At 45.3% G+C, this 15,613-nt stretch overlaps 1 protein-coding gene and 1 pseudogene across 8 annotated transcripts in view; one reads left to right on the top strand and one right to left on the bottom strand.

Moving 5' to 3' along the window:
- The window catches only part of CLYBL (citrate lyase beta like), a 296,641-nt gene that overhangs the window by 196,410 nt on the left and 84,618 nt on the right, over nucleotides 1-15,613 (top strand). The window lies entirely within an intron of this gene.
- LOC101020902 lies at nucleotides 3,659-4,484 on the bottom strand (annotated as a pseudogene). The gene has a single exon (XR_004178552.1). The product of XR_004178552.1 is annotated as a glutathione peroxidase 1-like (transcript).

The following is a 15,613-nucleotide window of genomic DNA, read 5'->3' on the forward strand; positions in this document are numbered from 1 at the left end:
TTGAGGTTTTTCTTGTTAGGTCGAGCTTTTGAAAGACAAGAAAATGACTGTATTAAATTCATGAATATAGTTTCGAAAGTATAAGGAAATTTAATAAAGTCATAAATGGTGCCAATTGAGATTTCCACTTGTTTAGATATATTCAACCTGAAGTAATCAATTTTATTTGTAACTAGAATGACAACATTGGAGACTGAGGACAAAGGCCTAAAGAAGGTGAATTTTTGAATTGGTAATTTTCACGAATTTAATATAACTTAAAAACCAAAGTAACTTACATGATCTTTTCCATGTGCAAAAGCTCCCTTCGTACATCAAAAAGCTCACATTGATGGCTCCAGTCCTGATCCTTCCTACTCTAAGTCAGTACAGTTGCTGACTTATTTGTGGATTTCTCCCATGAGTACATAAGCTCCTTAAAGGCCACAAGCAAGTTCATGTCCTGAGCACCTAGCACAGCTGGACACACACACAAGACACTTGTCAGATGTCTGAAGGAGGTGGGTTGGGGGAAAAGAAATGCTTGAATTTACCCTGGTACTATATGCTTGTTAATTTTGTAGACACACACCTCCCAGGTTCCTATGACAACTTCCATTTGATATCTATTTGGACATTTGCTAAATGAAACCATCTACTTATTTTAACGAATTACTACAAGTATATTTATAATAAATATAATTTAACAAATAAATTACAGGGAGTATTATTTATTTTAATCTTCCTGTAGGAACTGTATTCAGGAGTATCTACACAAGGGGTGTTCAGTCCTTGTTTGCCTGCATAACTCTCCTGAACACAAAACGTTACTTTTGTGAGCCTCCCTTCTGTGCATGACCAGTGTCGTGTGGAAGACCATGCTGGGCTCAAGGTTCTATGTCTGAAGTCTAGAGGCGCTTCATTTGGATGGCAGCATCAACATTTCAAGCGTGGTGACAAATGAAGAGAGGGTTCCCAAAGTGTCTTGTGAAAGTTGGGGGAAGACATTCCCCTTCTGTGAGACAGAGCTGTGTCTTCCTGCCTGGCTTCCTCTTTTGGCACCTTTCCCCTCATGGGGGGATGGATCCTGAAGCGAAGAAAGGGATGGCTGCAGGCCCCTTGGCTGTCAGGCTGTTAGCGGTTAGCTGTTTTCAGCAATTATGCCCTTCCATCGAGGGTGTGACGGCTGGCGCCTCTGGTAATGAGCTGCCTTCCAAGGCTCCCTCCCGGCCTTCGCTTGCTGCTCTCCTTAGTGGCCTCAGAGTCGGCTGACATTACTGCCAATGTGACATGTTCCTCTTGGCCAACTCCGGAAGACATGCCAGTCTGCCAATGGGAGAGCCTGAAGGAACTTCAGGAGAGAAACATGAAGCTGGATGAAGCCACCAAGCAGACTTGTCCCCAGGGAGTGGGGACATCAGCTCATCCATCCCGACTAGCTCAAAACACTCGAGAATAACCTATGCCCAAGTTTTGCTGGCAAGGGGAAATTTCCATTCTACATTAGAATAGCATAGGTGGATTTTTTTATTATTATCGCATGGGAGTTACATTGTTGGTGAAGTCATACTAGCTAGATAAATGATTCAGTAACTCATCAAATAATGATTGAGAAACCACTTTCTGGCAACACAAGGCTACCACTAGAGGTGACAGAGGTGGGTAAAGTAAATGTAGCCCCTCTCCTCTCCAGGCTTATGGCTGGTGAGACAGACAGACATCATTCCAGTGGCCACTAACATCAATGTTTGGTTGTGAACTCTCATATGTGATGGGAAGACAAAATACAGGAGAGTGTAAAACAGGACTCCAGGGTGGAGAGAGGGGATCCCTGTGGAAATGCCATTTGAACTAGGAGCTGAAGGATGGAGAGGCGGTAACTAGACTAAGTGTGGGGTGCAGTGGGGAGTGGAGCAGAGAGAGAGGCTGTGGGTGGAGGGGGAGGCACGTGCCAAAGCCCAGGGGCAAAAAGAAGCTGGGCACTGCCGAGAAACTGTTAGAAGCGAAGCTTGGCTGGAGTGGCCAGAGCCCAAGGTCATGCAGGATGAGCCTAGAGAGGAAGGCAGGGGCCTGGTGATCCAAGACTTGGACTGCAGTGAGGATTTTAGATGTATTCTAAGGGTAATGAAAGGCTACCAAGGGTTTCGAGCAGCAGAGATATGTGCTTGCAAAATAGCATTCTGAATGCAGCAGAATGGATTTGAGCTCGGCAGGTGTGGGTGGGGAAGCTGCCACCATGGTCGATGAGAAGAGTGGAGGGTGATGAGGAAGACAGATGACATCAGAAACTGAATTCCCTTTCCTTCCTTCCCTCCTTCCTCTCCAAACATAGCCCTCCTGTCGCCTCCAAAAGGCAGAAGTGGGTTCTTTTTCTTAGAAGACCATTCCAGTTTTCTAAGTAAAATTCCATTCTCTCGTCCTTCTTAGGAAAGTTTTCAAAGAAACAGGAGCCTACAATGCCATGGCAGATAAAAATTTTAGGAGAGCCGCGTCCCGGGTCTGAAGGAGCAAAGACCTCTTCACACACGCAGTGGACCTTGTGGTGCCACTCTAAAACCCGTACCTCCAGGCCCATTAGAACCCCCAAAGTGACCTGATTTCCATCAATCCCAAAGCCAGCCAAGCAAGGTCACGTTTATAGGACTCCCTCCTGGTGACAGTCCAGAAAACAATAAAAACAGATGCAAGTCCTGCTGTGGTACAGAAGCCCACTTTGGAAACCAGGGGGTCAAGTGCCCATTATCCAGGTAAGCAGGCTCTCCCTAGGAGACCAAAAATGCATGTCAACATGCCAAGTGGAGAGGGGCTGGAAGTCACAGGGGCCACCTGGGAAGGGAGGCCTCAGCCAGGCAGTAATAATAAAACTGGACAATGCCACAGAGCTGGCGTGGCTCAGCCAGGAGCCAGGGAAGGACGGGGGTGGGAGGAAGGGCCTCCCTTCCTCCAAAATCAATGTCCCTGTTAACTTGGGCAGAAGAAAATCTGACAGCTCTGGAAACCTGCCCATCTGATGAGAAAGAGGAAGCTGAGAAGCGGTTGGAGCCAGAGAAAGCCCAGAAATGGCAGGCGGGATCAGTTGCCCATTGGGGACCTGGTGGCAGGAGCTTTCTGCTCTGCTTTTACCGACGCCCAGGAGGACAGGTGCCACTGCCAGTCCCCACACGACCTCCAGCTGCCTCCTAAAGCAGCTTGCCCCTCTGGTGATCCTGATTTGTTTTATGAAAAATCCACGAAACAAACAGGGCACTCAGCTTCTGAACCCAGTTCCCTGGGGGCTATTCCATTTTGTTATCTGGAATATAACCCACTGAGAGGCAACTGGAATAACTGAACTCTACAGAGAAATACAAGTCTTGACAAGTTTCAGGAAAAAACAACCTTCTTATTGATAAAGCAATACCAGCCAGCTAGTCCCTGATATTTACCTAATGCCTCTTATATGAAGAGAGTAGCATGAATCCACTATTCCAAAATCCTAAAAGCGGAAAACCAAAAGTTTTATTATTAAGTTTGCAGCCGACACATTGGGCAGCGAAGCCTGACATAAACTGCCATGAGACTGTTTGTAGACTTCGTCCTCCTAGTGTGACTATTCCTACATTTTGCTCCAGGTTGGGGAGGGGAGATATTAAATAGACTGTCTAGGTGCCATCTTACCATTTTAAATTCCAAAAACTTCTTTTTTTTTTTTTTGCTGACAACTGGCACTTTATTAGTGGGGAAACTCGCCTTGGTCTGGCAGAGACCGGGATGGACAGGACGAGCGCCCATCTCGAGGGGATATTTTCTGTATTATCAGGTGTTCCTCCTTGTAGGTTTAGAGGAAACACCCTCATAGATGAAAACCCCCCAGAGAGCAGCGCTGCAACTGCCAAGCAGCTGGGGTAGGAAAGGGGCCCTAGGCACTGCTGGGACCTTGAGACAGGAGGGCTTCGATGTCAGGCTCGATGTCAATGGTCTGGAAGCGGCGGCTGTACCTGCGTACGGGCACACCGTCAGGGCCCACCAGGAACTTCTCGAAGTTCCAGGCAACATCGTTGCGGCACACCGGAGACCAGGTGATGAGCTTGGGATCGGTCATGAGCGCAGTGGCATCGTCGCTGGGGGTGGCAGGGCCTCCCGCAGGAAGGCGAAGAGAGGGTGCGCCCCTGCACCGTTCACCTCGCACTTCTCGAAGAGCATGAAGTTGGGCTCGAACCCACCACCAGGTCGGACGTACTTGAGAGAATTCAGAATCTCTTCGTTCTTGGCGTTCTCCTGATGCCCAAACTGGTTGCACGGGAAGCCGAGCACCACCAGGCCCCGGGGCCCAAGGCGCCGCTGCAGCTCGTTCATCTGGGTGTAGTCCCGGACCGTGGTGCCTCAGAGGGACGCCACATTCTCGATAAGTAGCACCTTGCCCCTTAGGGAGCCCAGGCTCACAGGCTCCCCGCCGGCCAGCGGGCGCGCCGAGAAGGCGTACACCGCCGCCGCCGCTAGCCGAGCAGCACACATGGCGCAACTCCCAAAAACTTCTTAAGTCCAAAACACATTTGTCTGGGGTTTCTAACAAGGGATTGCACACTCGTATTGTTATGAGTTTGAGGACTCACAGTCCAGTAGAAAAACAAGAAATCCCAGAGAAGACTCAGTATAACCCTTTGCACTATAAATATTTTGTAGACATGTAGATGTTTGGGGTTACAGAATTACATAATTCCCTTTTATGTGGTCTGAGTACAGTTTCCAATGGAGACAGCCTGCAGTGAGAAAAACATGGGTTAGGGAATCAGAAGGTGGCTGGGTCATTATTAAATGCCCGTGTGGCCTTGGGCAAGACTTTTCTCCACCCTGGACCTCATCCATAAAATGAAAGAATAGGACAAGATGATTTCTACACACACTTTCGGTTTTCAGATTTCTGTGTTCTATGACCTCCCTGTAGGAGGGATAAAGGACCAGGTAGCCAGAAGCTCAGAAAAAGTCTCCTTTCCCATGACGTGGGAAAAGGAAAAGTGTAATTACATGCTGGACCCTGACTGGAGATGGAAGTAACACCGGCTGGTTAACTGGGGTGACTTATGCCACCGGTTATGGAACTACTCAGATCCTTGGGTGCTGAGTGATCTATACCCAGCCTCTGGATGGTAACAGTCCTGGAGACAAGTGGGGCCAGGGAGGGGCCCTGTCATGCCAAAGCTGTGATATCACATACTGCTGAAATTGATTTGGCTCCATTTCATGCATACCTAGCAGATTTACTAGATTGTGAAAATGAATGTTTTCTATGCGTGTGGCTGATTTTTGCATGCATCTGTTCACTCATCTAAACCTTAGTTACATCCTGCTAGGAGAATGAAAGGCTATAATTTCTTCTTTTTTAATCTGGAGTAGTTAGAAGCACCATGATTTTTGCTTTAAAATTCTGTACCAAAATGGCGAACCACTTTTATTTTTGTCTCAGGAAAAAAAAATGAAATGATACAGCCATATTTTTTTCTAGATTTGCAAATGATCCTGGCCTTAATGGGGGTCCAGTGCCTGAGAACATGGCCCTTGGAATAGAAACATCCAGTGGAATGCAAACATGAGTATTTAAACATATCATTTGCATCTGACATTAATAAGCCCTTTCTGGCTTTCAGGTTTCCATTTTAAATGACAGTGCTGTCTTCAAATGTCAGTGGTCAAGTGCAAGAACAGTAATACTAGTATTTATTTAGTACTTTGCATTTCTGGGGTGCTTTTATTGCCCTTAATTAGTAAACCGCAAATAATTTCTGTTCAGTAGCTTGGTACTACCATCTTCAGTGTTCATGGGGACAGTGTGCTCTAGTGACTAACAGGATAGACTTTGGAGTCAGTCAAACTCGGATTTGGACTCTACCTCTGCCACTAACTTACTGGGTATCTGACTTCAGCAAGCTTCGGTGTCTTCATCTGTAAAATGGGGATAGCGACAGGCTTGTCACATGGAGTGGGTATGAGGATTAAGAGAGAATATGCATATAAAATGCTTAACATAATGCCTGACAGTAGTACTATATATATGTATATATACTTACATATAAGTGCTCCATATACCTTCCCTGTAAACTAGATGTTGGATATGTTGCCATCCCCAAGTCCTTCTGCCTCTGGGAATCACATCATAGCACAGTAAGCTACTTAAAATGGAAAAGTCCATAGGCCATCACTGTGAACCAAAGTCCTGCCACCTTTCTGGACTCTGAACTCCCTCTCCCTTTCCTTCTCCAACTGCCAAAGCCTCTTCATTCTTCCTACTTCATTTTGCACAGAAATTTGGTTTCTTTCACTAATCCGGTCCAGCCTTACTCTGAGGGCTCTCTTTCCACTCACGAATGACCCAACAAGGTTTTGTGTGTTTTCTTGTTTTAACTGAACAGAAGATCATTCTTTCCACCCTAAATTTTTCTATACAAATTGTATTGAAGGTGATTATTACAATGACATTTTCAAAAAGACAATTCTCTCCCTGAAGAATTCCAATACCTGCTTTTAAATTGCCATTCCCCTCTCATGATATAGATATTATAGGTTACAACAAGCCCAGGTTCAAGGGCTGGTAAACCCACTGAAAAATCAAAGAACTCACCCAAGATCATGTAGTCAGAAACAGAAACTAAATTCAGGGCATGGGAACTAAGCCTCCTAGAGTTTTCCCAAAGGCATTGTTTGCCCCTTTGAACATGGAAACAAAAAATAGGGAGAAGGCCAGGCACAGTGGCTTATGATTGTAATTGCTGCACTTTGGGAGGCCAAGGCAAGAGGATCACTTGAGCCTAGGAGTTGAGACCAGCCTGGGCGACATGGTGAGAGAGACCCCTTCTCTACAAAAACAAATTTGAAAATTAGCCAGGCATAGTGGCATTCACCTGTGGTCCCAGCCACTTTGGAAGCCGAGACAGGAGGACTGCTTGAACCTAGGAGGTCAAGGCTGCAGTAAACTATGAGCACACCACTGTATTATTCCAGACTGGGCAACAGAACAAGAACCTGTCTCAAAAAAAAAAAAAAAAAAAAAGGTAAGGAGGCTGGGCATGGTGGCTGAAGCCTATAATCCCAGCACTTTGGGAGGCTGAGACAGGAGGATTGCTGGAGTCCAAGAGTTTGAGACTGGCCTGGGCAACATAGTGAGACCTCATCTCTACAAAAAATAAAAAATTAGCCCAGCATGGTGGTGCACGCCTGTGGGTCCCAGCAGCTCAGGCGGCTGAGGCAGAAGAATTGCTTGAGCCCAGGAGGTCAAGGCTGTGGTGAGCCATGATCACACCACTACACTTAGCTTGGACAACAGAGTGAGACCCCATCTCAAAAAAAGAAAGACAGAAAGCCAGGGTGGGCCTCTTAAAGCACAGGTTTCTTGAGTGGTCCCAGAGGTAACACACCCCACATGGCCTCACTCTGCCTCTAGGGGAGGCACTTCAGAACCCACTGTTAAGCAGGACAAAGGATTCCTCCATGGAACAATTCTGGGGAGCTGCATTCCCACGAACAGCAGATTAAAACTCAAATCCAGGAAAGGAGCTAAAACTTTGCATGCTGCAAGATATAACTCATGTGTATGTGTGAATGGCATGTGGGGATGGTGCATGGGGATGGTGTCGATGAGGGGATGCATGGACCTATGAAGAGCTCAGAGATCTATCAGAGCAAGCCTGGGCAAAATAGTGAGACTCCGTCTTTACCAAAAGAAAAACAAAACAGCTGGGTATGGTGGCATACACCTGCAGTCCAGCTACTGGCAGGGCTGAGGACAGAGGATTCTTTGAGCCCAGGAGGTCAAGACCACAGTGAGCAATGATGGCGCCGCTGCATTCCAGCTTGAGGGACAGAGCAAGACCTTGTCTCTAAAAATAAAAAGAAAATTGGCCGGGCACAGTGGCTCACGCCTGTAATCCCAGCACTTTGGGAGGCCGAGGCGGGCGGATCACTTCAGGCCGGGAGTTCGAGACCAGCCTGGCCAACCAACATGGCGAAACCTCGTCTCTACTAAAAATACAAAAATTAGCCACACATGATTGTGTGCACCTGTAATCTCAGCTACTCCGGAGGCTGAAGCAGGAGAGTCACTTGAACCCGAGAGGCAGAGGTTGCAGTGAGCCAAGATCACGCCACTGCACTCCAGCCTGGGTGAGGGGGAGTAAGAGCCTGTCTCAAAAAAATAAAATTAAATTAATTAAAATTTAATTAGAAATTTTAAAATTTTTTGTTAAAGATCTATCAGAGCAGAGCAGCCTGGCTGCATTTTATATAGATACAGTATCCATACTTCAATTGTTTCTGAATCCCAGTCCAACAACTTAACATAGTAATTATGTTCGCAATGACTAACTTAGTATTTACCAAGTGCCCAAATGTTCAAGGCATTGCACTGGTTAGATTTGGCAGAGGACAGAGAAATATAAAATAGCAATTTTCTTTTTCACATTGTCCAGTCTAAGCTCTGGCTATAACTTCTATATTTGGCATAAACAACAGTCACCAAGGACCAATAAGATTTGGTTATTTGTTCTGATTTGAACTCATTTGTTTAACAAATGAGAATATTTAACATCAAAATGCCAAACTTGGGACAGATATCTGTTTTCCAAGATGCTGAAACTTACCCCCAGATGATATTTTGATGCACTATTTAGGATGTTTTTACTTGAAACTGGCTCTCAATGATTGTGCCCTTGCTTTTGCTGATCAGGAGCACAGTGAAATTGCTCTGAAAACAGACCAATGTGTTAGAACCCCAAAAGTGAGACAGTAACCTCGTAAAATGGGTCCTGCTATGATCTGAATGTATGTGTCACCCTCAAGTTCATGTGTTGAAACCTCAGTGTGATGGTATTTGGAAGTGGGGCCTTTGAGGAGTGATTAGGTCATGAGATGGAGCCCACGTTAACTGGTCTAGCGCCCGTATGAAAAAGGCTCCTCCTAGCTCCCTTGCCCCTTTGGCCCTGGGAGGACACAGTGAGAAAGTTCCATCTGCGAACCAGGAGGCAAGCCGTCACCAAACATCAAAGTTGCCAGTGCCTTGATCTTGGACTTCCCCGCCTCCAGAACTGTGAGAAAGAAATTTTTATTGTTTATAAGCCACCCAGTCTATGGTATTTTGTTATAGAAGCCCACATGGACTAAGGCTCCCAAGAAGATAAACATGGCAGCTCTTTTCCAGCGCCTTCAGGCTGGGGCTTCATGGAAGTGGTGGGGAGCCTGACTGTGCGCTGCAGATAGGGTTTTACTTCCTCCTACCCATCAACAATGGGATAATGCCCGACAAAGATGTGAGTGACCCCGGAAATGTGAATAAAGGCCATGTAATTATGTAGGCTTTCACTCCTTCTTTCTCAGCCAAGTCAGCTCTTAGCCGGATTCTCTTGTTCCATCATCAGGATTTATCCCTGCTAACTCTTTCTTTCCCCAGGAATGATTTTCATTGAGATTGTAGCATGTTTCCTCAAAAGAAGCATAGATTGTATATTGGGTGTCCTTAGATGTAGAACAACTCTCCTGTTTAGATTTCAACATATATATCTTTAGCTTTAATGTGTATAAGCGAGAGAGAAAGAGAGAGGAGAGGAGAGGAGGGGAGAGGAGAGGAGGGGAGAGAAAGTGATTAAGAGAGAGAAGATGTGAAAACTTAAGCACTGAGCTAAAGTAAAGAAAAACCACTGGGCAGGACATGGTGGCTCATGCCTATAATCCCAGCACTTCGGGAGGCCAAGGCAGGAGGATTGCTTGAACCCAGGAGTTTAACACCAGTCTCAGCAACATGGTGAAACCCCATGTCTACAAAAAAATTTAAAAATTAGCCGGGTGTGGTGGCGCACACCTGTAGTCCCAACTACATGGGAGTCTGAGGCAGGAGAATCGCTTGAGCCCAGGAGGTTGAGGCTGCAGTAAGCTGTGATCACACCACTGCACTCAGCCTGGGTGACAGAGTGAGAACTTGTATAAAAAGGAAGGAAAGAAGGAAGGAAGGAAGGGAGGAAGGAGGGGAGGGAGGGAGGGAGGAAGGGAGGGAGAGAGGAAAAAAAGAAGGAAAGACCTGAATTCCAATTCGTGCCCTATTTCTAATCAGATATGAGAACTTATGTGACAGAAATCAGTCAGCTGGTCACCAGAACCCATTTCCTCTTCCTCCTGGCACACAGATCTCCTTCCAATGCTCCTCTGCAGTTATCTATCACCTTAGGATCACACTTTGGCTGATAGCATGTGGGTAGAAAGGATGTTTACTACTTCCAGCTCTTGCCCACAAAACTTTTCACTCTCTGTGTTCTTTCTCCGTCCTCAGGTTGATTGTTAATAGAGAAAGACCATGGGAGTTACGGGTTAAAGATGATAAAGCCACTGGCAGCCAGGGATCCTGAAGATTGCATGGAGCAGAACACACACACACACACACACACACACACACACACACGGACACACACTGCTACACTGCCACACTGCCACTGATCGGATTCGACATGAACAGGAAAGGCACTACTATTATGCTAATCCTCTTTAATTGTGGGTTTTCTCTGTTGCAACAACTCATATTGCTGTAGCTGAAATGTGTTGTGAAGTCATTTTAACTGCTTCCATTTCTGTAGCTGTGATGTAGGATTTGCTTTTTACAAAGCTTCACTTAATCCACTTGAGATTGAAATGTGGTGTGTATAAAAAAGCTTTCCTTATTCCATGTTCTTTTCTAGCCCTTCCCTGGGCATTTGTACTTACTTGCAGTAACAGTTTAAATATAATGTTATATTTAGCTCATTTTCACTTAACACACCAGAAGCATTTTTCCACATCTCCACAGTCTTCATAATTATAAATGTTAATGACTGCTTAATATTCCATCAACCTGATGCACTGTAATTGTCTAAAATAAGTGTGAGATGTTGCTGTTATATCCTGCTTTGAGAAAATCCAACTTATCAAAACAAAAAATTCTCTACAAGGGGACTTTTATATATTGAGTGCCTTATGTTTCTAATGTATAATTTAAATTACACAAATTTAGTAGGCCAGGCGTGGTGGCTCACACCTATAATTCCAGCACTTTGGGAGGGTGAGGCAGGAGAATCACTTGAGGCCAGGAGTTTGAAACCAGCCTGGTCAACATAGTATCTCTACAAAAGAAAAAATGTTTAAGAATTAGCCAGGTATGATGGCACATGCCTGTAGTTCCAGCTTCTGGGGAGGCTGAGGCAGGAGGATCACTGGAGCCTACGAGTTTAAGGCTACAGTTAACTATGATTATGCCACTGCACTCCAGTCTGGGTGACAGAGTGAAACCCTGTCTCAAAAAAAAAAAAAAAATTAATAGACCCTCAGTCACCTACTGTACAAAGCAAAGAACCTGTATTATTACTGGAAAAAAAATTATATATATATAGTGTTTGTCAGGGTCGTCTGGGAAAACAGAACCAATAGGATATATATAGATATATAAGAGGGAATTTATTATGGGAATTGGCTAACGTGGTTAGGGAGGCTGGAACGTTCTGCGATCTGCTGTCTGCAAACGGAAGACCTAGAAAAGCAGGTGGTGTGATTCATCTGAATGCAAAAGCCTGAGAACACATGGAAGTCTCCAGATCTGAAGGCCCCGCAGCCGGGAGCTCTGAAGGCAGGAAAAGATAGATGCCCCAACTCAGGAAGAGGGAGAATTTGCCCTTTGTGTTCTACTCACCTTTTTATTCTATTCGAGCCCTCAACAGATTGGATGATGCCTGCCCACCTTGATGAGGGCAGATCTTTTTTACTTAGTCTATTGATTCAAATGCTAATCTCTCCCAAAAACACCCTCACAGGCATACCTAGAAATGTTTTACCAGTGATCTGGGCATTCCTTAGCCCAGCCAAGTTGACACATAAAATTAACCATGAAATTATAGATTTATACCTATAAAGTTGGACATTTGCACTCAGTGGCTGCTGGTTACAGAGAATCCCAGCTTCCCTAAAGCAGACCTCACCCGGTGATTTTCCCCAAGTGTCGGACCTTCTCCATCTGTCGTCCCATCTATACTGTGTCTCGCGGAGGCTGCTGTGTCTGTTTCTTAGCACAGGATGAGGGAGCTGACACTTCTGCATGAGCTCAGAGGTCAAAGGGCAGTTTGCCTTGTCAGGTGGCAGGCACCTGGGCTTTAAGGTGAACATTGCACATGGCCCACCCAGGCACTGAGGAGCGTCTAGGGGGCAGTGAGGGGGTACTGCACTCCCGTGCACTCACACTTATATTTGCATTCATTGTTTTTGTACTTGCTCATATTTTTTAAATTTTGTCTGTATTGCACAAACAAGAGTGAAATAATCACTCGGCAACTTATCATAGTAACAGCCCAACAAACCATGGACTGCTTCCGTTTACTTTGTTTGCCTACCTCCCCGCCGACGACTCACCCCCTCACCCCCCAAAAAAAATGTCTACCTAGCTGTATTTGTCTGAGACAGTTTTGGTTTCTCCTTTGGTCCTGTAACCCTCGGCAGGGATCATTGTCATGTTGCTTCACTGGCTCAATCTTAGTACAAGATTAATATTGCACCATCTACACTCTCACCGCTGGAGTAGTCACTCTAACAACTTGCGGAAATCTTTAACCCAGAATTCACCATCTGGATCAAAATTCAGACAATTTGCATGTGTGTGCTGGGAGAAACATTTAGGTTTCGTGTGAACTCAGATTAGAGGAGTGGAAGGAGCTCAGCTGTTCTCCGGGCGGGATGGCACCATGTGTTGTTTAAATGTGTGCATTATCGTGAGCGTCCATCCTGTGTTATTAAGTGAAAATGTCTTCCAAGAAGGATCCTAAGCATGTTGTTTCATTGTTTATGTACATTACCATACATGTTTAATATGGCATAGAAGGAAAACATAAATTGTGTCTACTACTGTACAGTATCATGTAGTGTACAAAATGCAATGAGTGCCCATTCCATGTTAAATAATTAGGTGATTTGTGTTTTAAATGCTTCGTATGATGTAGAAATACTATGTGATGTAGAAACTGCTTGGTGGAAGCAATTAAGCTTTCTAATGTTATTTGAGGGAACTGATTGGGGCTTGTGGATGGGCTGGGAACACAGTAATTTTGGTCCTATTCCTAATAATGGAATACAGGCTCCCACTATCCACAACTTGCCATTTTCAGAAGTGGGTTAGATTTTTGATACTGAGGGATGTCTCTATTTATCAGTATCCTCGACTTGGCTTTGAGCATCATAAGGTCAGGAACTTAATGTATTCATCTTTGGATGCCCAGCACCTAACAGTGCCTGGCATTTAGTTGGTTTGATTCACATTATTCTGTGAGTATATCAATGAAGAGATATGTCACAATTTATCAAAAATTACTCCTGTTATTGGATAAATATACACTTAATTTTCTTTGTTTTTCTTTTGATGGAAAATTAGGCTTCTTGCTGTCTGTGAAGGGCATAGCCAAGGAATTTTGGTGTGTGTTGCAAGGCACGCCAAGGTGCTACATATATGTGGTCAAAGCTCTCCTCTTCTCCCCAGCTCTCACAGGTCTGGCCTAGCCCAGTGGTACTGAGTCCAGACTCAGGAGGACTTAGTTCTCTTCATAAAAAGTTGGTCACCTTTGCTTTCTCCTTTGCATGGGCAATAAAAGAGTGAAAAATAAACTCGCAGTGAGCTTGCATTCTACTTGGGAACAAAATGGCACATCCATTTCCTAGAGAGCTGTCCAGTCCCCATTTGAGGGCTGCTGGCCACAGGTCAAGCAGGAACCCAGAGTACAACCAGGAAAATGTCTGTGGTAGACCCCAGTGATTCACGCCTCCCATCTCCACACTCTCGTGTAGTCCTCTCCCACACTGATTCTGGACTAGGCCACATGGCTTGGCTAGTGGAACACATGCAGGCTTGCACGTCTGGAACTCTGCTACCTCATTTAGGATCCCAGACTCTCCTACTGGAGATGCAGGTCCTTAGTGACAGTCTGCACCACCATTCAGACAAGCCAGTGGGGCCATCTTAGATCATCCAGCCCTAGTCAAGCCACCAGATAACTGTACCCACATAAGTGACCCCTGGTGAGACCAGCAGGAGAATCATGTCAGTGGGCCAGTATACATTCTGACCCACAGTTTCATAATAAAATAAAATGGTTGTGGTTGTAAGCCACTGTGTTTCAGAGTGGCTTGTTACACAGCAATAAATAACTGATATGGTAAGGTAGGGAAGAATGTAAATAGCAGAGCAAAACAGCATGACTGGTGGCTGGGAGGCTTAAAACTGGGACAGGATCAGAGTCATGAAAGAAGTCAAGGAAATGGTTCGGAAGTAAGGCTGAGACTGACTCACAAAAGCTGAAAGTCCCTTTAAGTTGGTGTCTGGTGCATTGGCAGGGGCAGGTATGGTGACTTAAAAGAGCCATGCTCACAAGATCAAGCACAACACAATCGCAAATCATCCCAGCAGACCTTAGCAAGTCTAGCCATTTCTTTGGTGGTGGTCACAGCCTTGCTGCAGCCCAGTTTCCACTTGGACAAATGGTACACATTTTCAATGAGATGAAAATTAAGATACAATCCACGTGCTCAGAGAGTGATCACAGCTCTGACTAAACACTGTGCCCCAAAGGGTTGAGGAATTGGGAAAACTAGCTGATGTAGGGGTCTCTTCTGTTACAGTAAAGCTCATAATGAAAATTAGCCTTCTTTGTTCTTCCCCAAGTCTGTCTTTCTAGACGAAACTACTTTCAACTGTTTTAACTTCCTTGCTGTTTACTTCCATATTTCTAGATAGTATGGTCATACTGTTATTTCTTGACTTTTAAATGTAAGATATTATCTATTGACTTCCTTCTATGTAAGATGAGGATTGAGCTTTCTTTTTTTATTTTTTATTTTTTTATTTTTGAGACGGAGTCTCGCTCTGTCACCTGGGCTGGAGTGCAGTGGCCGGATCTCAGCTCACTGCAAGCTCTGCCTCCCAGGTTTATGCCATTCTCCTGCCTCAGCCTCCCGAGTAGCTGGGACTACAGGCGCCCGCCACCTCGCCTGGCTAGTTTTTTGTATTTTTTAGTAGAGACGGGGTTTCACCGTGTTAGCCAGGCTGGTCTCGACCTCCTGACCTCGTGATCCGCCCGTCTCGGCCTCCCAAAGTGCTGGGATTACAGGCTTGAGCCACCGTGCCTGGCTGAGGATTGAGCTTTCTTACCCTTCTCCCATTCCCTCATCCTTCCAACATAAATATATTTGGGGATTATATCAATATTCAATGTTACTTTTTTTTTTTTTTTTTGAGAAGGAGTATCGCTCTGTCGCCTAGGCTGGAGTGCAGTGGCCGGATCTCAGCTCACTGCAAGCTCCACCTCCCGGGTTTAGGCCATTCTCCTGCCTCAGCCTCTGGAGTAGCTGGGACTACAGGCGCCCGCCACCACACCTGGCTAGTTTTTTGTATTTTTTTTTTTAGTAGAGACGAGGTTTCACCGTGTTGGCCAGGATGGTCTGTTGGCCAGGATGGTCTCGATCTCCTGACCTCATGATCCACCCGTCTTGGCCTCCCAAAGTGCTGGGATTACAGGCTTGAGCCACCGCGCCCGGCTATTCAATGTTACTTAAAGTGACCTTGTAAATATTTTCACAGCTGAGCCATATTTGATTTGTATACTTATGTTTACTT

Source organism: Papio anubis, chromosome 15 (assembly GCF_008728515.1).
Source record: "Papio anubis isolate 15944 chromosome 15, Panubis1.0, whole genome shotgun sequence".
In the NCBI taxonomy this organism is placed as follows: domain Eukaryota; kingdom Metazoa; phylum Chordata; class Mammalia; order Primates; family Cercopithecidae; genus Papio; species Papio anubis.